The sequence below is a fragment of the Rutilus rutilus genome, assembly GCF_951802725.1.
Source record: "Rutilus rutilus genome assembly, chromosome: 7".
In the NCBI taxonomy this organism is placed as follows: domain Eukaryota; kingdom Metazoa; phylum Chordata; class Actinopteri; order Cypriniformes; family Leuciscidae; genus Rutilus; species Rutilus rutilus.
The window spans coordinates 23749818-23774820 of record NC_140221.1 but is presented as its reverse complement, the minus strand read 5'-3'; the positions used below and the strand labels follow the sequence as shown (position 1 = coordinate 23774820).

The following is a 25003-nucleotide window of genomic DNA, read 5'->3' as shown; positions in this document are numbered from 1 at the left end:
TAAAACGGTAAAACTCAACTGTTTAACTCTGGGGGAGATGTAAAATGAGCATATTTCCGAAAAAAGTGGAGTATCCCTTTAATAGGCGTTCCCTCTCGGGAGCAGGTAGAGTGTTGCGCATGTGCATTTTTTCAAAAAGTGGAGAGGGCGGTTCTTTTCTAAAATTCGGGAAAATCCTCCGCTATACCTTTTATACACACAGGACAAAGAAAATTTGATTTGCTTACTGCATTGTGATCCCCCAGTGGTTTTTCAATCAGTGTCCCAAATATGGTAGGCTGCAAAAGAAAGTAGAAAATCAATCAATCAATATAGGAACACAAAAGTTGACACACAGGTCATGAGCAAAGTACAACAAGTTTAAGTTTCCTTTTACATTAAATGAGGATGTAAATATCACATGAGTCAGATGGTTCACAGACAAGCAAAGCCAGATTAGAAGCTGACACAGAGTCATTAGACAAAGTTAGTTACTGAAAACTCAAGTTATATAAGGGCTCATCCAGCACCTTTAGCCATAGCGCTGGAAAGCTTTGAAACTAGACCGATTTGACTGATCTGAGAGAAAATAGTGTGTCAAATACACAGTTCCCTGTTTTTATACAAAATGTCTATTAAAGCTTAAAAATGGTTGACCATTGCATTATTGTTAGCCTTTAACTGAGCTGTGAATAATGTGAATTAAGCAGATTTCACCACAAAAGTATTTTTTCTGGCATCCAAACAATATCATGGACCCTATTCTAGTATCTTCTAATATTGTTTTGTGATACTAAGTGGCAAGATAATAATAAAACTGGCAAGAAAGACTGTTTTATGAGCTTTATTGAACCGTTTCATAATTAAGCAACCATTATGGCCAACATCAACCTTTGAGAGAATAATTAATAAATCAGACCGATCCTGGTGTTACTGCAGTGGAGTAATATTCCACAGTACAAGGTTTCCTGAGGCTGTTGTCCAGAACGCAGGACGCTTCAAATCTAACAACCCTAGTGATATTTAATGACTGTGGGAATAATGACTCTAATAAAAGAGTGGAATTCATTACTTGTGTGAGCAGGTGCCTATGTCAAGATAAATGGAAACTGTGTGACTGTAATATAGACAGATGAAAAAGAAGCTTGTTTGGCTAATTAAAGTCTAGACCTTCAAATAACAAATGAGACAACATGGCAGAATGCATCTCGCCCTGCAAGTCCATCGGTCAGTGATCCAAAGCAATTAACAAAACAACAGTGCTGAGTTACAGCACCCGCTGGCTCCGGCAGAGAATGAGAAAATGACAGAATAGGCAGCAAAGCAAGTCATGCATGTAATTAAAACCATTCCACTAATACAATGGCTGGAATCATAATGGGCTACACTAACAATCCTTCTTCCCCAGCAAACTACTTGAGTTGCAAGTCCTGTCTTGCATTTTTTTGTAGTTGGCTGGGTCAAAAAGGTAATCCATGTTGACTTAATCAGAAGGATGTTTGGAGTTTGGCACAGCTGGAAAGAATGTGATCTCATGTATAATCTGAGGGCTGAATCATTCATCGGCCTATTAATTATAATCCGTCTTCTGTTCCACATCCTGTTTTTAATGCTACATTTTCGGGCTCAGAATTAATGGTAACACTTTAAAACCAGGTTAATGCAATATCTAACATGAAATAACAATAATCAATACATTTACAGAACTTACTATTGTGTTTTTAAAGATTAAATCTGAATTGGAGGTAGATAACAGCAAAGGTAATTCAACTGCAAAAATAGGAGGAAAAGAGCATGAACAATTAAATAAATTAAAAAAATCTCTAGTATTGACTGATAAGTTATATGGTACCAATATATTACAGTTGGCACACCATGGCTCCAAAAATGTGAAAATTTAATAATAGACTCACACACAGGTGGTACCACCTGAAATAAATAATGGTATACCATTGGTATTACCTGTGTGTGAGTCTATTATTACATTTTCACATTTTTGGAACCATGGTGTGCCGACTATTTTTCCTTTTTTATTAATTTTCTTGTCGAACACCCAATTTGAGCAACATATTGCTTTGGATGTGCATGCTTTTGATCTGATTTTACCAATATATTACAGTTACAATATAAATTATCATTAATCTAAATTAATAAATGCTGTAGAGATTTGTGGTTCATTAGTTCATGATATCTAGTGTATGAATGTTAAAAAAAAAAGAGTCCTATTGCAAAGTGTTAACAAATGTATGTAGGGACTAACTTCAGGCCAACATGGTTCTTAATGCTTAGAGGACTTGGCTTTGACACATTGTGTTTGCTTCAACAACTGCCAAGCATGTCCGGGGCTGCTCTAAGGCAAGATTCAAGTTCTCCGGTAATCTTCATAATCTTCAACCATGCAAACAACACAGTCTGAAGGGCAGAACGGGAACCTGGCATCCTCATGTGCCAGAAACCAGACATTTCACACTCAGTTTGCTCATTGGAACATCAGTCCCTGGCACCGAAGGGGCCAAACCGTGTCTACTGAGGTTTCTGCTTTAATGGAAACACTGGGGGAATCCATGCTGCTGCCACAGGTGCACCAGACCGCTCTAATCACACAGATGATTGCCTTTTCTGTCACACTGCTTGTGTGTGAAAAACAGATGCTCACCTACATGTTATATCAGGAAATTGCATTCCCTATAATTCGACTTTTAACTCTGAAAATATAGTGACAAACAAGACAAGTATCATGAAATCATCCCCCTTCAACTGCCAATTAAACTGTCAAAACATAAATTCAACTCATCAGGTTGATTATGAGTTTATAAGGCACAACTATGAGCCAATGCATGAAACAGCTGTTGGCCCCTTGTGTGTGTTTTAAATAAATGATTGATGTGATTGCTTTTAACAATGTGAACCTTGAGCAAGCTTCGTGAAGTGGAATTGACTGTATACAATGTGAATGGAATTAATAGTAAAAAGGGTAAAGGGTCAAAGAGAGATTTCTCAACTGAATGGATCTCCAGTTGTTTAGACTTTAGACAGACAGATCTGAATCAATACTCAGCATTGACTTATAAATCTCTGTCTGAGTGCAGACAGCTGAAGGATGTCTGGCAGGTCAACCTGAAGTGTTGTGTCTCTTCTGGAATTCAAACCACAATTTTGCCTTGTCATCATATGGGCTATGAAACTTGAGTAGTTTAAAGTTCCCTTAGCCTTCAGACCCTGCCCCAATTCATAACACCTAATAAATAGCTGGATTCTGCCATACATGCTAAAAATGACAGCTCTCTCTCTTCTAGAGAGCTGTTTTTGAAGTAAAATAAATAAGTTCAGCTGCTTACTGTAACTCGGTATGACATAGTGTAGGGTGAGGTCAGGTGTGTTTATGTTGGGTGAAAGCAGGTGAACTCAAACTCCCACTTTAAAACAGCTGTTACTGAAAACACAAAAGGTGTGTGTGTGTGTGTGTGTGTGTGTGTGTGTGTGTGTGTGTGTGTGTGTGTGTGTGTGTGTGTGTGTGTGTGTGTGTGTGTGTGTGTGTGTGTGTGTGTGTGTGTGTGTGTGTGTGTGTGTGTGTGCATGCGTGCGTGTGTGTTTCAGCAGCAAATTAGATTGTCTGTATTTTCTTAATGTAAACCTCTTGTGCCCTCATCCAAGATAAACAAATAAAAGAAATAGAGGCACAAATATAAAGCGTAGTTCTGGAATCCCTCCTCAGTTATATCTTATATGAGCATAAAATTTCAGATGTATCTGAGACACAGACCATAACTCATTAACATACGCATGTTCAAAGTCAAAGTCAGCTTTACTGTCATGTTTAACATAATGCAGAGCAATGGAGGAACAAGAAATGTGGTTCCTTCAAGAAATTGCTGTGCAGACATATGACAAATATTTCCCAAGTATTACAGTAAACAGACATTACATACAGACAATTACAGTGTTAAACAGGAAACAATATATTAAAGAAAGCATAACAATATATAAAAGAAAGCATAACAATAATGGAATAATAGACATGTATTACTAATACATTACATTTTAAAAGTTCAAATATAAAAGTCATTCTTACACTATATTTTTTTTTAAAGAAAAAAATCCAGCCAGGGTGAGCATAAGAGATTTCTTTCAAAAACATTACCATTCAAAAGTTTGGGGTCAGTAAGGTGTTTTAGTGTATATGTGTGTAGATAATTACACAGTACATAATAATAATTGATGATTTAATGATTCATTTAGTAAAGTAGATTATACTTTATTGCAGTGAAAATGTTTGATTAAGTTGAACTGTTGAAGACATACAACTAAGACTGACTGGAATCAACATTTGTTATGTTCAATACAATATGGACTAATAACACATTTTATGTGGTCTTGTAATCACAATTACAAACCCCAAAAAAGAGGTCATTTTGTGTGATTACTCTGAGTCTTATATGCCACTCGACATGCGTTCCTGCAAGCACATTTTAAAGGAGACATATCATGCTTTTAAATTGTTCCTTTTTACATATAAATCATACATTTGTAGTCTATATAAAGCGGAACTGCAATGCTTGGGTCTGAATTCTTCATTATTATAGCTCCACAGGCCCCTTTTCTACCCCTTTTCTGATGTGCGTCTGAGAGCAACTCGTTTTGGTGCGGTCTCTTTAAATACAATTGAGACACTTCATTCCCCGCCCCCTCTCCAGGTTGCAGAGGTTCAACTCCACCCCGTTCGGCCATTTTTGTAGTTTGATAGCAGAGATACGATTATCTAGCGGCACAGAAACTTTTTATTCACACGTTATTAACAAAATGTCAACAACGGAAGACTTGTCCAGCCAGCCTTACATGTTCGAGCCAGAGTCGGAGCCGGAGCGAGATGAAAATGAAGACGACAAACCTGTAGAACAACGTCTTCATATGGATGTATCGCACTGGTGTGTACTGTATTTACACATGAAACTTTGGTCTTCCGACCTTTTACCACCGTGTCGATTTATTTTGATTAATATGTGCGAGGGAGAGAGAGCAAGACAGCGTCTAGTTTGCAGACGGTGATGTCTTGTTTACCCTTTCGCCTGGCTCTGAAGAGAGAGAGAGAGAGAGAGAGAGCGCAAGCGCGACCGGGTCTCTCTCTCTGCTCGTTCTTTCAGTTAAACATGCGCCCTTGTCACAAGTGCGGCAGTTTATCTACATTAGACGGTGTAATGAAGCGTGTGGGTTACTACATCCAACAACCGAACATTTTAACTTACCCTCTCGTAACTTCTGCATCCTTTAGCTTGGACTACAAAATTGCAGCGAGAAATAAAAATGGCGGATTGCTCGAAGTGTTGGGCCGGAAGTCGATGTCCTTATTTGGCAGTTCCGCTGCAAATACTGTGACGTAATAGTTCAAAAAACGTCATAGATAACAGAAAAATCGGAACAGGTTGAAAAATATGACCAAAACAGAATATAAAGATATCAACGAAGCACCTGAAGAGAATAATTTCATATTTTCTGTACTTCTAAACACTCCAAATATACAACAAAATGCATTTAAGGGCTAAAAAAGTGCATTTGGCATGATATGTCCCCTTTAAGATCATAATTAATTCCAGTCAAACGCAAATACTGTACAGTAAGGTGTATTGGTCAGACAGGGAATCTCACATGACATGGGTCAGTTACCACAGGTTGCTGTAGCTAATCTTAGCTCTGGCCACAGCAGCAGACATCAGATGAAGGCAGCAGGAGCTCTGTGCAAGCTAATCAAGCTGGCCATCCCATTCTTAATCAGCTGGAGTAGAAACACCACAACTGCATGTGGTGGCATAATGAGGGTCTGTTAAATCCTCCTGCCCTTGTGACATGAAAAAGGAGAAAATCAATAGCTTTCTTGTTTTTAGCATCTCAGCATAGCACGTTTGTGTTGAGCGCAGGCCTGATTTATGTGGCCAAGCAGAAATGCTTTTGTTTTAAGGTTAATCAATGTTCCAGTGACGGGTCAATGCAGTTATCATTGTTCAGCAACCTTTGGTAGTGATGAATAGCTTTTTGTGCGTGCTGTCATTTTAATGTATAAAGGATGTTAATATAGCTAGTAGAATGCAATGGCGTGCAGTGGGGATCTGAAATGAGGAGGCAAACTCCTCACTGTTTTTTATGTAAAATCATGTTTCCAGTGACACATTTATACTTTGTATTTTTGTCTTATTGTTAAAACAATGTATATTTCTCATCATTTTTACATTTATTCCAAGATAATAACTATAAAAACATAGTAACAAATTTCAACTGATATTCAGCTGTATAGTCAACAAATTTTCGGATCATCAAAGCTGGGTAAACACTGCAGGTGTTACACTCCGGATACGGAGATGTGCCTTTAATTTCACGTGATAAAAACCCCTCACAGATCACATTTTCAAGTCATTTCAAGTTTGAATGCAACATGACATTCAGTGCATCTCAAATCGCGTACTGTGAGTAGGTACTACATTTGAATTTGAACTTCGCAACCGTTAAATAAAATATGTTCTATAGCCTATAGTATGAATTTGTGTAGTATTAATGAAATCCGGACATATCCGCCATGTTGTCATTATCATGTGACCTACCAGCGTCAGTTACGTCACTTCACCTCCATTCTTAAATCCTCTCCCGAGGCCTCATGAGAATGAATTGGGAAAAGTCATGTGATAGGAGGCAATGAGACTTTTGTGCTGTTCACATGCTAAAATAAATAATGGTGATAAACTATGGCTGCATCCGAAATCGAATACTTCCCTACATTGCCTCCTATCACATGACTTTTCCCAATTCATTCTCAGTTACCCTCTACCAAATTCGGGTGGGAAATTATACTGAATCACAGTTCATCCCAATGCGCAAAGTCACATGATTTTTTTGATGCGCATAGTGGAATTTATTCAGTGTTTCCGTCTTATTTTATTCACATTTTCTAATCAGATAAAACATTTATCTTCCTCAATTGAGCACATACGTTTTTTATGTGCATTTTTAGAATGTATTTATTTTTTATTAGATATATATTTATATTAGAATTGTATTTATTTGTATGCGATATCCAAAAATGCACATAAAAATAGAGTAGATGGAAACAACTAGTGTCACTAGAAAAACAAGTGATTTATACACTTTTTGGTGTCATGTTTCATAATATTTGTGATTATTTTCTCACCCAGTTTTCTGAAGAGGCACTGCTTCCCTTGCCTCCGCAGAGGAAACAACCCTGCTATAAACAACCCCTCATGTGCCCTCTGACCTCTTTATTAGTTGAGTGCAATGTATTATCATTTAGATGTGAGCGGAACACATCTGGCGTGACCTATAGATAATCCACTTACTGTATATTAATATAAAGAAAAGAGATTTGATCAATCAAATCCCAGAGGTTGAAGCGCTTGCTTTATCCTTTCATCCTCTCAACTGCAAATCATGAATCTTTTCCCCATTAAAGATTCATGGTTTCCACAAACAGATTAAGCAACACAACCGTTTTCAACAAAGAAAATGTTTCTTAAGCACCAAATCAGCATATTAAAATGATTTCTGAAGGATCATGTGACACTGAAGACTGGAGTAATGATGCTGAAAATCAGCTTTACCATCACTGGAATAAATTATGTTTTAAAATATATTCAAATAGAAAACAGTTCTTTTTAATCTGTAGTAATATTTCACAATATTACTATTTTACTTTATTTTGGATCAAATAAATGCAGCAGTGGTGAGCATAAGAGACTTCTTTCAAAAACATTACAAAACAACACTGACCCCAAACTTATTAGTGTACATGACAGTCAGACATGCCCAAATGGTATGTCCCTATATATTTAATATGTTTTCATCATCTGTGTTCTCCCGTAACCAACGTGAAGTCATCACAAAGCAAAGATTTATGCTGATTTTGTCCAAACCCCCAATTTGTCTAGGGAGATTCCAAACTTTTTTTTTCATCTTACTTTTTTTTAGTAATCTAACTTCATGGTCCTGTCAAAGTATAAAATATGCAGGTATTAAAATAAAGCTCCTTTTTTCCTTGATGAGTGAAAAATATGTTTTGATCATACAGGTATAAAGCATGCTAACCCTCCACTGGTAAAACAAAAAAAGGAGTGAGCTCATAAAGGAAAGGGTGCAACCAAAAACACAAGCACAGTCCAAGGAGCCTTTTGATATCAAAGAAAACCACACAATGAAACACGAGACCCCCATAATGCTGGTCTCATACACCCATCTCAGGGCCACAGTCTTACCTTCAGTGAAAAAAATTTATAATTTCACTGGTTCCAACTGTAGTTCTCACTGCATAAATTCCCCTTCATGTCACTTTTTAATGAAGTGCTTTTATTACAATTTGGCTCTGTGAACCAAGTCTAAAAGTCAGGTGAGTCTCATCAAAAGCTTTTGCAACATGATCCATACTCCACATTCCCATCAACGCTGTCTTTCTGAACTCAGCTGCTTGTCTCAAAAAATAAAAATTGGCATCAAATGCATAGTATCAAAGAGTCAGATAAACCCAGTCGACCTTGGGTGCGGCTGAGCCTGGGCACGACTGCCTTGAGAACAAGTGGAGCACATGCTGACAAAAAGAGAATATGAATTTGGGAAGATGAAAGTCATGTTTAAGCATTCCTAGACGCACTCTTCAGAAGGACCGTGACTGTCTATGCGCGCGAGGATCAAAGCCTCGCCTCCAGTGCCGGGCTGATGGCGGAGTGTGTGGGGGCCACTGAGGTCCCCGTGTTAATGGGGACAGGGAAGAGCTCTGGGCTTTGATGGAGAGCTTGTGCCTGATCCCCATCACTGCTGCATTGTCTGAAGGGCAGGGACAGTGGATCAGGCTACAGTCTCACTATATGGAGTGCTTTGGTGTCATGCTGTTCATACAGGTGTAAAAAAAGACCTTCTTCTACATTAGACAGGTGATGTCATGAGACTGACAGATGTGAGAAGAGATTAGATGTTCCTTTCATACAAAACCAATTCATTTTCTCTATATTAAAATACTCTTATTTACCCATAACACTTTTGTTCATCTTCAAAACACAATTATTATTATTTTTTTATATCTGCTCATCATTTTGGGTTTGGAACTACATGAGGGTGAGTAAATGATGACAGAAGTTACATTTTTTAATATGCAAAGACTGGAAATCAATAATTCATAGCTTGATTTCTCAGAAGATTGCGCATTGTTAATAATTATACACAAAAATGTAATTTAGATTTACAAAAGGTATACACATACATTTGTTCTTACCCTCATTTTAATGTTGATGACAGTATCGTTCTGTTCAGGAGGGCAGAACTACCTCTTTATTTTAATAATATGTGTAAAAAACTGCCTGGAAATTATTTATTATGAAAATTATGTATTGCCATATTAACATATTACACCTAAAATTAAACACTATATAAGTTCACAATACTATTCAAGTAATCAGGTGTGCGTTACAGTGTATATAACCGTATGTTTGGTATATTAATGGTCTTGCTGTCAAAAAGCAGTGATGGGAAAATATCACTGATGTTTCCTGCCTCAGGGTAACAGCAGCTTAAGCTCCAAAATCAATACTTCCTGTTCCATACAAGACATAACACAGGCAAACAGATGGAGAACATACCCGTTGTTTGGTGACATGCCTCAGTCCGATGTGTGGCTGACTCCTGCACTGTTGAGGGGAAAAAAGAACGAATTTATTGTTCAAGTACAAACACAGAGACACATTTTTCTACAGCTTAAAAAGACTCAGATTTTTGCTTTCGCACTCTCTACAAGTTTCAGAGAACTTCAGGGAATATAATCTGCTTCAGTGAATATAATCTGAACTGATATTTGTAGAAGGCAGTATTATAAACTGCATGACAGTTGTAAACACAAATCAAACATGGCAACCACGCAAAGGTCATCTGATCAGAAAACATTATAGAACTTGACAGCACAGTTTATTCCAGGAGAATTCAACTTAAATATTCCAATATTCTGTGCAGCGGACATGTGATTCAACAGGATACGGATCACGGAAATAATGATTTGTGTCAGCAGCTTTTTAAACTTAAAACTTAAATGGTATCATAAGGATCCAGAAATTTGAGAGGATAAGGGGAGGGACAGTGAGTGGGCTAATTTCAGAAAACATGGAGTCCCTGTCATTACAAGTGAGTATAAAAAACACCATTTCATCATTTTCATCTAAAAATACAAGAGAAAAATTAAATGCCATATATCTGAAGACTATTATTTGAGACCTAATGTAAAAAAAAAAAAAACATTTTTATGTTTTATGATGTGTTTTTATGTTCCTAGAGGATAGACTACACTACATGACAAACAGGGCCGGTGCTAATGGGAGGCATTAGAGGGCCATGCCCCCCTCCCTCCCTACCTCCCCTCTTCTCCCCACTGAACGCGAGCGAAAGCGCAGAGCAAGCACGCATTCGAAAGCGAATAAAAATTCATGAATTGCACGCACCCGGGTTGGTTTCTATCCACTGCCAAAAGTTAACGAAACATGATTTCAGAAGCCGATGGCCCCCCTTAGAAATATAAATGATTTAAAATATTATTGGCTTTGACCCCTGGCTTTGACAACAAATCTGAACAAACACTTGGCACTTGGAAAATCTGAGCATCATAAACTAAACGACTGAGGATCACACATTACCAGTCTCAAGTCGTTCCGAACACCACAAACTCACACAGAAACTTTTGCCTCATTGCATGACAAATAAAAACAATGTGTGTTCTAAAATAATCGGCACTGAGGAGTTCAAACATGTTTGATATCCTCCGAATGGAGAGTCTGAATCTCACTACATGATTTTCTGTGAAAATCTCCAACTGCCTAAAATAATCAGACAGGTTCTGAATTTCAGCAACATTGGTAGACTCGCCCAGAATGTAAATCAGGGCAAAATTCATATTGCAGAGTATTCCAACCTTAGGAGTGTGTGGAAGTTTTTTTGTAAGTATGTGGTGAAACCTGTATGTCGCATTTCAAACATGACGTGTAAAGGCAAACAAGCTTGGATTTTCTTTCCAAAGACAAGGCTCATAAACAGTCAGCAGTCCTTTACTGCTCAGAGCCTGTACTTCACCAGCTGCATCAACACGCACAAAACTACCTTAACCGACTCAAATCATGATGCTTTTTCATATACTCTCTCTTACACCCACACGCACACGCACACAAGGCACTCTAACAACCTCACTCAATGAGCGTCTAAACCTAAGATTTGAACACTGACCTGAACCAGAGACCACCGCTCTCCATGGGACAAAGCAATTAACTGTTGATTTTGCGACTCTAGAGTAAATTTATTCAGCTGATGTAGACAAAACATGGGGCCTGGGGTAACAACACCTGCTCCAACCCATTAAAGATGATGGACCTTTCCACAAGAGCTAACATTTATTTGACCTAATAGGCAAATATAAAATGAAAAATAAACCATTTTGAATCAAATCAATAGCACAGAAAACTGCTACCCATGTAAATTCATCAGTAATCTCAATATCTGAGAGCGAAACATGCACAAATCATGAGAGAGGACAGACAATTGCAAACAGAAACCACGTCACATAAGAGTTCTTCATTATGAGGGAGCCCGGTTGCCTAGTTACCACAGCAGCCTGATATGTGCATGTTTTTGGGCTGGACTACAGAATCTCTGTCACACTCCATTGTGACTCTGCTGCCTGAGAGGCTAAACGCCTCCTCCAGTCTAAATAATGCATCTGAGTGCTTGTGTGTGTGTGTGTGTGTGTGTGTGTGGGAGGTAAGTTTATGACATAAGACACAGAGCATTCTCCGGGTCTACAGTTGCCCAGAGGTGCCAGTTGCACAAAATGCTTAGATAGTCTTACTATAGTCAAGTTAAGCCGGGGACAAACTTAACGACTGCAAGGCCGATTATGAATGTAATTTGATACTTACGACTGATCATGACCAAACGCATGTCAGAGACACTTGCGTTCACAGTCGGTGTTTAAAATCTGCTCCAGTCGTTGGAAACGGTCTGTAAGTGTGTTCAGTTCAGTCTTAGAATGTTTCAGCTAGTCATTAAGTGTGTATTACAGCATTATCCATCACATTTATTTCTTTAAAGAAAGTTATATCCATTTTTACGTCAGTTATATAAAAACTTGTTCCAACTCAATCTAATGACAATTTCACATTTAAAAGTTGTATGCACTATGTATTTTTTTAGTTAGATCAGTGTATAATGGTGGTGGAGCATTTGCATTCAAATGCAAAATTTGACTAAGACAAACATTTTTCTCTGTTTTTTACCCAATACTTCATGGATAGAAAACACGGCACATTAGATGCACCTCTTGAATACAAATAAGGCTGTATGAAAGGAGTCTTCAGCTTATGTTTTTAACATTTTTGTTAAATAGGTGTGGTTGGGAGGGGGTGCTGACATCGTTAACACATTTAATGCCAAGTGCCAATCAAACCAAACCCCAGACTGAGATAATGAAGTAAAAGCATCTATATGCAAGACACAAATGTCAAGGACGGCAAGGATCAAATGGGCGTATATGAGCAGAATATCATTACAGTAAATGGCAAAGAAACCCAATAAAGTGCTGTAATTAATACAATCAAGTTCTCTCAAAAGCAAATTCAAATGCAGCATGGATAATAGTTCAGTTCAGTGGCTGTTACTCAAGACAATGAATGTTTAAGTACAATTCATAGCATTTGTAGACAATAAATATCTCAAATAGCTTTTATAGCGCACAAATGATCAACAAATGCAGCTCCTTTAAATCCTGCAGCACAGTGATAATAATACAACATCACTGCATTATTTTAATGCATAGGGCCACAAGGTCCATAATGAGTAGAGAGGGTTATCCATTACCATTTCCAATCATCTCAATGGCAGCTTGCACCAAGAAATAGGCAATTTGTCATCTTTAAATCCAATTTGTGTTACAATAGGCTAACTGGGTCATGCTAACCTGCTTTACATTGATCATTTATTTTAATACAGTAAACACAATAATATTTTTAAATAGCCTATTATTACATTTTAAGTTTTCAGCAGCCATTAATACAGCCTTCAGTGTCGCATGATCCTTCAGAAATCATTTTAATATGCTGATTTGATGCTCAAGAAATATTTCTTTTAATTATCGGTTGATAACAGTTGTGCTGCTTAATACAAAGTTCTGTCATGAAACTCTAGATGACGCAGGCTTATAGGTCCTTAACTCAAACTGGTTGGAATCACGTCATTCTCTACAGAGCACAGCTGATTGGGTCCTGCTGTATCAGTAGCCAAAGCGCTTGCGTGCTCGACCTTCAAATACTTGGTTAATATTTGCCTTAGCAGTGTAGTGCCCTTTCTGAAGACCTCCACCTTCCCCAGATCCACCTATATAGATCTGCTGTAGATCTTTCATGTATGCTATATTGTACAGCAGCAGCATGTCTTACTTGCTCACAGCAGCGTGTCATGTAGCAAGTCCCGCAAGTCCCACAGCATGTTATAGTCTACTAAAAAGCATTTAGAAGGCACCCAATATTCAAGATAAGGGGGAAAAAATACCTCTATATGTCTTTTATATTTATATCATATAACATAGTTAATCAATATCTCATGAGGAGTGCCGTTTTTTCTCCAAATATCAGAATGATTACAAATGTAATAAATTCAATAAAAAAGTTCATATTTAGTGACTTACATTTTAGATACAATATTGTCTGTTTTTGCTCTAATTCGCAAACGAAAATTGTTCCAAACAAAGCCACAGAATTGTTTTGCGTCTTTGAGCAACACACTGCGTGAATGAACGAATCATTTGACTTTGAATTAATGATTTAATGACTCATTAGGATTGTTCCTGAATGAATCAGCCATTTAAATGAATCAGCTGAAACTCAATGGGCCCTATTTTAACGATCTAAGCGCATGGTCTAAAGTGTACGACGCAAGTGCACTTAGGGCGTGTCCGAATTCACTTTTGCTAGTTTAACAACGGGGAAAATGGTCGGCGCGCCTGGCGCATGGTCTAAAAGGGTTGTCCCTATTCTCTTAATGATTAATGGGTGTATTTTGGGCTTAACTTCCAATAAACCATTCCCATCTCCCATTCCCTTTAAAAGCCAGTTGCGCTCGCGCCATGACGTATTGATATTTACATGGCGGAAATTGCTAGTGGAAAGACTGAACGCTTCTCCAGAAAGGAAACGGATCTGCTCATGCGCGAGGTTAAAGCTCTTAAGCAGACCATCTACGGTACAAGCCGGATTCCACCATATCTTTATGTACACAATAATAATCTTTTAGATTGTATGTACACAGATTGACAACAGCCGGTATGATCTGATCTCACCATCATCGAGTCCGTCTGTGATTACATGAAGAAACAGAAAAAACTGAGACAGACTAAATCCAGAAGAACTGCGGGAACGTCTCCAAGAAGCTTGAAGAAACCTTCCTGCAAAGCTACAGTACTGTGAAAAGTATTGGCACTTGTGTTAAAATGCTGTAAAGTGAGAATGCTTTCAAAAATAAAATCACAAATTGAATTTATTTATGATTTAACTTCTATTAACTAATTAAAATCAATAGGTGTAACGACCCTTTGCGTTTAAAACGGCTTTTGTCCAGGTACACTTGCGCATAGTTTTTCAGGTAGCTTTGCAGGAAGGTTTCTTCAAGCATCTTGGAGACGTTCCCGCAGTTCTTAGTCTGTCTCAGTTTTTTCTGTTTCTTCATGTAATCACAGACGGACTCGATGATGGTGAGATCAGATCATCCTGGCTGTTGTCAGACTCCTTGTGCATACAGAAATCTCACTGGATTATTACAATTAATGGCAAAAAGAATGTTTGGAAATGTAAACTGATATTTTCTACTGACACACTACAGCAAAAGATATAAATAACTGACTTAAAACCATTTTTTTTGGGGGGGGGGGGGGGGGGGTGAATATTAACATGCCTAAAACTTTTGCACAGTACTGTATATATACCTTAAGGCAGCCTTTCTCAAAGTGGGTGCCGCGGCACAGTGTCAGAGGTGCCGCCAAAAAATTTCGTAGGTTAAAAAAAAAAAAAAAAAAATTCGGACATTTCATATATAAATATATTTGAATTTACATAAATACATTCTTCTTCTTTTTAACCCTTTCGCACGTACGACCACACCGGTGTGATCAGTCTAGGCTGGTCCCTGGAGCACCGGTGTGATTAGAACGGTCAGTGCATGACGTGATCAACTGCTAAATTCAAATGTGCTTTCGCGCGTTGGCTGGCGCTGAGCCAGAGACAGGCGCGCTCAGCTGTCATATATCACAACTTTTCAGTGTTTTCATCCACATAATGTTTGTTTTAGGTTTCAGACATAAGTACTAAAAAACAATACATTTAGAGTTTGTAAAATACACACTGATGTCAAAGGAAGAGGCAATAATAATCCTTTCCATTATAATTAGTTTTATTCATATCAGATACACATTGTGTAAGTAACTTTAAAGTTTACTCTATTCTTCTCCCAGTTCACCTGCCACTTACTTTTATGTATTTCGGGAGAAGTGGATGAATTCACTTGTAAATCCAACAGATCCGATTCTCTGAACTGCATCTGCGGCACAAACTAACATGGCGGCGCCCATCGCGCATACAGCTCAACTAACGCGATTGTTATAAAGGTGTTCAAAAAACAAAACACTTCCACTTGCATATATTTGACAATCGGAATATCAGATATTTCATGCCATATCTAACAAATTTGTGAATATTTTGAATAAAAAAGGAAAAATGACATAAAAGCAGATCATCAGCTCTGTTGTTGCTGCGGTGTGTCACGTGACAGGCAATGACGCGTCACCATGGAAACCATAAAGTGACACATCACACATTCTGAATAACGGTCACCTTGAAAAACTCACGCTGGGGGGTCAGCCAGAATATTTTAAATTTACGTGTGAAAGGGTTAAACATATGAACGGATTAATAAAATTGTAAATTAATTATATATATATATATATATATATATATATATATATATAATATATATATATATAATTTGCATTACATTTGGGTTATGCAGTGTTTTTAAATTATATTTTACACTGGGGTGCCTTGAGATTTTATGCACTTTTGAAAGGTGCCCTGACGGAAAAAAGTTTGAGAAAGGCTGCCTTAAGGGACTTTCAGGGTTTATATGGAGGAGTAAATCTGTTGATAATAACGCTTTCATAGCAACAGCTGCTTTGGAGACACTTGTAGACAATCAAATACCAAAGTGTTTCTTCATCAGGGTCAAACAAAGCTATGCAGAGTATTTCAGAGGACTTTCGGAATTCGCTGACAGAATTAATATAAATATTTTCTTAAAAGCAGTTCAACTATTTAAACAGGAGGTATATTACCACATTATCACACACCATCCCTTTTCGTTCCCTTCTTTTCAAGCAGACGAGCACCAGCACTTACATTAAGCTGACCTTGGCTGACGCAGCCGGTCAAGCCTGGTGAAAGTGTGGAAAGCACAGAGGCAACCGCTCCATCCAGCGGGCATCCATTTTATCAGCGTCAGGGTGACGGAGTGCATGGCTGTCATGGGGATGAGATACGGCAGGCTGAGGTCCCATCAGTGCACTAACATCTGATGTCCTGACAGTGTCTGCTCACCTCTGGCCTGCCCAGCTGTGAGTCCTCTCTCACAGTGTGTGACAGGCAGCAAATGCACAGAACATGCCTCATAAAACAAAAGGACTAAATAACGTAGATGGTCTTTTTTTTCTTTTTTACAGTTCAGGATGAAGTACATTGACATCTTGAGAAAGGTCTTGAGAGAAAGCCAATGTGATATTTTATTACCCCAGTCTTGCTCTTGAAGGCTCACTGAAGTATTGGAGCTTTCATATAATTACAAAAGCCCTGTTAAAAGGCATATTCAACAGATGGAGATGACTGAAGATGGTAGAGGTCAGAATAACATTGAAAATCTGGCATTCAGAATCTATATAAAACCTGGACATAAAAAAAAAAAAAGTTTTTGGATTTAGTTTTAAGATTTAATGTCTTGGTCACTTTTTTGTTTTATGATATATATATATATATATATATATATATATATATATATATATATATATAAGTCAGTGTTGTAATGCACTACTTAATTTATCCCTTGATGGTTTTATCTCCACTTTTCAAAGTGGGTCTTTGGACAGAGTTTAGAAATGTAAGGAGCCCCCTTGTGGCGTATTTGAGCGGACTGAAACTGGGGTTTTCAGTCCTCTCAAATACAAAAAAAGGACTGTTTATACAAATTAACCAAGGTTTGTGCAAATTAGCTCTTATTATTTAGGTTGAGAGAGCTTCCTATGATTTAGAAACACAGCTGCTTATGAAAGCACAAGAGGCATTAGTTACAATATGCAGGCAACCAAGTGTTCATTAAAAATCTTTTTGGCAAGCGCCTTTTCCATTGTAAGTCCCTTCGCGTAATTCGCCGCCAAGATCTTTGCTGATTAGCTTGTTATGTGTGAGTGACATGTCTCTCTTTTGAGACCTTGAGCCTGATGATTCCCAGTTCCAAACAGCAGGTGGATTGAGCGGGGCCTTTGTTCATGACTAACGAGACACAAAGAAGATTGACACACGGCATCGGGAGGAGAAGGTCTCCAAGAGAAGCGTTGTTTGATGAGATTATGCTGTAGAAACAAAACCGAGGCTTTCCCTGTTTTCCCAGGGAAAATAAATCCTTCAAATTAATTCTCTGTGAGAGGAAAGAGGAAATTTATAAAGAAAAAAATAGAGCATCTCAAGACAACCATTTCGGTGTATCTTTGGACATAATTGTGATGTTGATGTTTGATCACCATAATCAACATACAAGGCCTGGCTAAAAAAACAACAACAACAACAACAAAAATAACTATTTTAATAGAAAACAATCAATAAACAATAATGGTCTGGGTATAAAGGAGTATATACTCTCTTCTCAGTATGCTTATGTCTTCAAGTGAAAAGCCAGAATTACGCCCAAGAAAGAGGGATCCGTTACCCCAGTCAAAGCTCTTTCATTAAAATGGAAATTGCCTCAGATAAGAGTCAATGAAGGTCAATTAAAAACTCTTAATAGGCACAAAAAGAGATAAAACCTTCAAAGCCCTTTCAGCAGAAAATAGCTGCACATACTGTATGACAAACGCAGACCTTAGAGAATACATTTATGAAAATGAAATCATTCCTACATGAGAAGCACATAATTATGTTAAAACGTAATTTAAACCATTATATTAGCAATTATCAAGATACTAATTATTATAAGCCAGTATACTGTCTGAACAGATTTCCATATTTTTCAAAATTGCAATTATGATGGTATTATAAACGTTAATGGTTTAAAGCAGCTATGAATAATTTACATTAAAACATGACTTCTAACAAATAACAGTTACTTAATAATCATGTAAATTTAAAGCCACAAATTGTTAACAATACATAAAGTATGTTTACATGGTCTGAGAAATTCATGATTGGTGATATTTCAACATTTTACTTGGATCTTGTGTTGATTTAACCATTGCCTCTGGAAACACTTTGATAATCAAGCATAGCGTTAGTTCTGGCAGGTCACGTTAGTCAAGCTCGCATCAGCTGACCCTCAGCTGATCCACATCTACCTATAGGAATACGACACCTATCACCATATACAAATATAAGCTCCTTCAGTATTATCAGCAGCTATCGCGTTTCTCAGGAGCTAATTACCCTCCTCCATCCCCCAGCTCCTCCTCTCGCCCAGTCAGGATTTGACATTTTGATTCCCCTTGAATCAGAATAATTATCGAATAATGCTGTACTTAAAATCTTGAATTAAATCAATTTTCATGTTGGTTCTGTTCTGTTTCCCCCTAGGGGGATTATTGCTGCTCTCCCTGCTCTTATCCATGCTAGGCTGCATGGATGCGCAGGGAGTTCTCGCCCAGAACTGAACCATACCGCCAATCCAAACTGTAGGCTAATTGTCAATCATATTTGACGGTAGTGGTCCTGACAGAAATGGTTGTATATATACATAAAAGGGTGGTTAGTTCACTTTCATCCGATTGAAAAAACAAAACAACTTTTTGCATATCATTACGCCTGCTGCACTCATGAACTCAGACCCGGAGTTCGGCTGAATGGATTCGAAAACGGTAAAACTCAACTGTTTAACTCTGGGGGAGTTGTGAAATAGGAGTGGAGTATCCCTTTAACTAGACCACCAACACAGAATGAAGATAAAAAATAAAATAAAAATAAAAACACACACGACTCTATACTACTCAGCATAAACTATATTCCCTTCCGCTACGAAAAAAAAAGAAATTGGTTTTGTGGTTACCTCATGACTGATTGTGGCGAAAGCCATTACTTTGCACATTATTTTGCACAGCATTTTATTTTCTTGAGTCAACCATGTTTAAACTCAAACATGCTAATTTCAGCTATTCAGCTGTAGAACAAAGCACATTCAATGCTGAAGGACACTGAATCATCTATGAATTTAACATCCACCAAAAGACTTTTGAGTGAAAGAGGGGGTAGGTCACATGTTTCTGACATACAATAGGACACGGTACACTCAAAGGTCTGGCCTTCACTTTCCTGTTGTGCTGCACTGAAAATCCATTAAAAACAAGGTGCTTTATAATAATAATAATAATAATAAAAAATAATTCATTACATTTATATGGAGCTTTTGCTCTGCACTCAAAGCGCTTTACATAGAAGGGGGAATCTCTTCAACCACCACCAATGTGCAGCATCCACCTGGATGATGCGACGGCAGCCATACTGTGCAAAAACGCCCACCACACACACCAGCTTATTGGTGGAGGAGAGACAGTGTGATGAAGCCAATCAGTATATATATATCTGGGGTGTTAGGACCCACACAGACCACAGGGTGAGCACCCCCTACTGGCCTAACTAACACCTCTTCCAGTAGCAACCTGGTTTTCCCAGGAGGTCTCCCATCCAGGTACTGACCAGCCTCAACCCTGCTTAGCTTCAGTGGGCAACCAGTCTTGGGCTACATGGTGATACGGCTGCTGGCATAATGTAATTTATGTCTCTTTCTGTCCTATAACTTATATTTCATTCTAAAGATGACCGAGGGACAAAACTGAGGAACAAGCATAAATGTCAGTCCATTGTCCAAACAGATGAGAAAACTAACATCAGACACACAGAAGCGTTTCATCGAAGCATTCGTGAGTGTATAGAAAAACGTGCAATCTTTCACAACCTTTAAGTTATTTGTTCAACAGATATTGTAAAAATAATATGCAGCATATTCTGTTGAATCTGTGACATTTCTTACTGATGTTTTGTAAACAGTTTGATATCTTAAAGGTCACTTGCTTCCACTGTCTGGAAATCGTTATCTTCCAGTGAATGTCTCTTTTGTTATTCCTAAAATATTAAAATATGCTGATCAGGCTGAGAATGGTTAAGGCATCATCTTTGCAGCAACATTTCTGTATGCTGAGCTGTCTGTAACCTCTATATCCTTGAGAACTCGCATCTAATAACCGCACTGATCACACTCATCTGAATATATAGAAGTTTTTTATGAAGGAAGTAATAACCAGTTGTTCTCCTTTTTCATTAAATTAAAGTGATAGTTCACCCAAAAATGAAAATTCTGTCATTAATTACTCACCTTCATGTCGTTCCAAATCCCTAAGCCTTTCGTTCATCTTTGGAACACAAATGAAGATCCATTTGATGAAATCTGAGAGCTTTCTGTCACTTTATTGACAGCTACGCAACTGAAACTTTGACGCTTCAAAAAGTTCAGAAATAGATCATAAAACTAATCCATATGAATTGAGCGGTTTAGTCCAAAATTTTCTGAAGAGAAGCGATCAATTTATATGATGAACAGATTGAAGGCTATTATTCACATATAAACATTGATCAGCGAACATAAACAGAAGCTCAACCGCACAAATGCATGACGTACGAGAATAAATCTCTTGCAGAAGCTCAAACGTGCTGTGTAACACGAGAATGAACCTCATTGGTTCTTGCAGAAGCTCAAACGTGCTTCGTAACACTAGATTGAACCTCATTGGTTCTTGCAGAAGCTCAAACGTGCTGTGTAACACGAGAATGAACCTCATTGGTTCTTGCAGAAGCTCAAACGTGCTTCGTAACACTAGATTGAACCTCATTGGTTCTTGCAGAAGCTCAAACGTGCTGCGTAACACTAGAATGAACCTCATTGGTTCTTGCAGAAGCTCAAACGTGCTGCATAACACTAGAATGAACCTCATTGGTTCTCGCACGTCAGACGAACATGCTTGAGCTTCCGTTTACCACAACTGATGTGTGAGTTGATGAATGTTTATATGTGAATAAAAGCCTAAATTCAATCTGTTCATCAGCGATCATGTCTCTTCCGAAAATTTGGACTAAACCGCTCAATTCATAATGAACGCCTTACGGGTTTGGAACGACATGAGGGTGAGTAATTAATTACAATTTTCATTTTTGGGTGAACTATCCCTTTAACAAGTTAGGATAAAGCAGCACGTTTTCTTCTAGACACTTCTGCATGAAACCAACATATTAAGCAGATTTCAGTGTCAAAACAACACAAGACCCACACACATCGAAACTGAATGGTAAACAGTGGTTCTTACTTTTGAGATTGCCTCTCTAAATACTGCCTCACAGTGGAAGCAATAGGAGAAAGAGTTAATATTAAAAATATACATAGTTTCTACATGAGTTTATCTCTGCACTACACTTTAAATAAACACTATGGATGCCCAATGCACTCAAACAAACCATACCAAAACCTATACTAATAGTAATTAGTAAAGTTGTGTTTTAGCCTTGTTTGAATGAATGAAATTGGAAAAAAGCATTGTGAGAGAACTAGTTGCATTTGCAAATTTACATATCAAACTAGAGTAGTGCTCATAAAGTGTGTTTAAACCTAATTGATAACAGCTTTAGCTTTAGAGAAAGCTGCAATATTCCAGATAAAAAGACATTGATTGCAGCATAAATTCTTCTTATAAGGTCCAGTCATTTCTAAGCTCACACCAATCAAGTCAATTACCCAGCAGCTTTTAGTTTAAGGGAAGAAATGGGTTCAGTTTTGGCTGGCAGCATTTTAGTGTCCACGATGAAATGACCTGTCGAGAACACTGACATCCTGACGTGGGTCTGATTAGGAGTGAAGCTGAGAGCATATGCCCTCTAAATGAAAACTCCTCTCAGGATGGGACTTTTGCTCTCTCATCCCTCCATATCTCAAAATCCATTTATGAAGATGACATTTGTTTGGGTGCTATACTCTACACATCTTTCAAACAACTGAATGATGTAGTGGCGGTCCTGACTTACTGTACATGGTGCCCTTGGTGAGATCAGACATAGGACAATTACCTTTTGAAATCCTTTTATGGTATAAATTAATGAATTCATAATTTTGTTAGGTTTAATCAGTTTGTTTTAAATGATAAAACTTTGCTATAAAATGTTTCAAAATTGTATTAGGATGTTTTCAAGTACAAATTAAACAAACTATTTGATTTTAGGTAGAAAATTTAAATAATAATAATAATAATTCAAGCAGCCATGCGTGTATGTGGGGGGCAAAGCGTGGGTGTGTGTGATGTTTGTGTGTGTGCATGTGTGCTTACCTTGCCTGACTCAATCTCATACTGAGTGTCAAACAAATGACCACAGGACACTAATGAGGACCAGATCTGAGCCAACTCAACATTCAATGACCTCACACTCTAATGCACTTACACACACTAAAAAAACATTTTTTCTAGCTGGTTTCCTAATCTAGTTGTCTAATAAACCTGGCATTGTGTACAACAACAATTGTTGGCTCTTTGACGAATGATTTGTTCTTCTTTTGTAAGTCGCTTTGGATAAAAGCATCTGCTAAATTCATAAATGTGAATGTTAACACCTATGCCCTCCACACCACAGTAATCTGACCAGCCACATTCTCCAATCATTTCAACTCTTTTAATGGACATTTTTAGAAAGCTAATTCCTGAGCCCAAGTAAGCTACAAAAACACACACCATGTCAAATTTAAAACAACCAATACAACAAACCCAAATCTAATCTAGCCACTAATCTCTAACCCAATGGCTCTCAACTCTTTTGACCTAAAGGCCAATATATCCCCCCAATATTGGCTAAGATATTTCCTCAAGTATTTCTGCTGAAATTATGACAACTTTTTTTATGAAAAGAAAGTGTTGATCCATTTTAAACTAAAGTCAAACAAAAACAAACTGCAGTTACTGCACTCAACAGACCTAAACCTAAATTTGATCAAAACCCAACAGCCTATATGACTCTATAGACCTGTTATTCTTTCTTACAACATTCCCTAAAAAGATCAATTAAGATAAATGCAAAACAGCAGGACACAAGACACACAGAGAGTTTAAAATTTAAACAGCAACACAAGGGGAAGAAAGGCATGATGAGATTAGAGGCAAGGGCTGATCTGATGGCTTTGTGCAGAACAAACAGAATATTCTCTTATATAACGGCCCGGGCGCTAATCCCTCAACACCACCGTACTGCAGTTGTTCTTCACTCAATGAAACTGCCATTACGGGCCGATTATGACCATCACCAACACATTTCAAGAGATAATTGAAAAGCATAGATTAATTTGATGCTCACACACACTGATTTGAAATGGCTTGATCTGGGGGATTATCACGTAAATCAAGCAGCAGCTGACATGATAAACGAACCATGCAAACAAACATATTTTCATAAGACATGGAATGTGTTGCCCTCACAAGGTGCATGCACATGTGGGGGTTTACCAGGATACAAAGTATATGTGTGCTTATTCATAATTCATTGACTGCACAGTTGAAGCAGCAGCACAATCCAAATCACATCTGTAAATGAAAAGAATCAGACTGATTCATGCAGTTTTCATATAACAAAGATAGTCCAAATAGAATCATACATGATTTGCAGTAAATTTAGTTATATTGGTTGGAAGGCTTTGTTTTGACAAAATGTATGAAATGTATCTTTTGGACACAGACTTCAATAACTAATCTTACATTTCATGATATCCATCTCCTCATATGTTGTGCTTGAGGTTCCAGATATGCTGTTTTGTGTACAGGTGCAATTTCCCCTGACACACTGACCCAAATACAATCTGGAGCTTCTTCAGGACATCAAGGCTGTCTCCTTTAACGATTTAGGTTTCATATCCACCCGAACACACTGTTTTATACATGAAAAGCTTTTTATGTGTTTGTTTAGGTAAATTGAATATAGCCTAAGCTTGAACCATTATTTCACTGCTCAGGTGAGCCCCCCATTGTGTGGCAGCAGCGTTAACAAACTGCTGTGAAGGTACCAGTCTGCCTCCACTAACCTGAGCATCACTTTAATAGCTTCAACAACTAGATTACTACAAGACGCATTTTGATCTCACCTCGAAGATGGGAGATGCTCCTTTTTCGGGCAGTGTACATCCCAGCAGCTCGGCGAGGAACTTTGCCATATAAATATGTGTTGTGTGTTCCGCCGGAAGACTGAAATCGCCGCTGGCTGCTGTTGTCTCACTACAGTGCCCACAGGTAGTCTTGTTCCAGCAGCGGCTTCCTACTGCACAACAGACCGATTTTTCGCTCCCTGGATTTTCCTTTAAGCATTTCTTTCAATCTGAACACATAGGAGTCATTTTAAAGGTGTGACAGCTCATTGTCTTTGTCTAGTGAAGAGCGCGTGTGTCTGCTTGCGAGCGCGGTGCAGTCGAGCTCATTGAACGCCACTTGTAATCCTCGTGTAGGGGAGGGAGGATCGGTGAGGGGACGCCAGATACACACATGTAAAGCTCCGACAGGTTGCCTGATTCTTTCTGGAATCTAAAGGAAGTTTCCTGACTGTCTGTTTTACCGAGACCACACTTTCACGTCGAACTCGAAGCCTTCAAAAGTCCACTCACTCACTCACCTTGGGAGAATAGCGCACAAATAATA

At 38.0% G+C, this 25003-nt stretch overlaps 1 long non-coding RNA gene across 1 annotated transcript; it reads right to left on the bottom strand.

Annotated features, from left to right (window-relative positions):
* Window positions 1–226: 226 nt before the first annotated feature.
* On the bottom strand, window positions 227–24825 carry LOC311293830. Its single transcript, XR_014627962.1, has 3 exons — window positions 24457–24825; window positions 9606–9653; window positions 227–278 (listed from the first exon to the last, which is right to left on the bottom strand). It is a non-coding gene; the product is annotated as an uncharacterized lncRNA (long non-coding RNA).
* Between the last annotated feature and the right edge of the window lie 178 nt (window positions 24826–25003).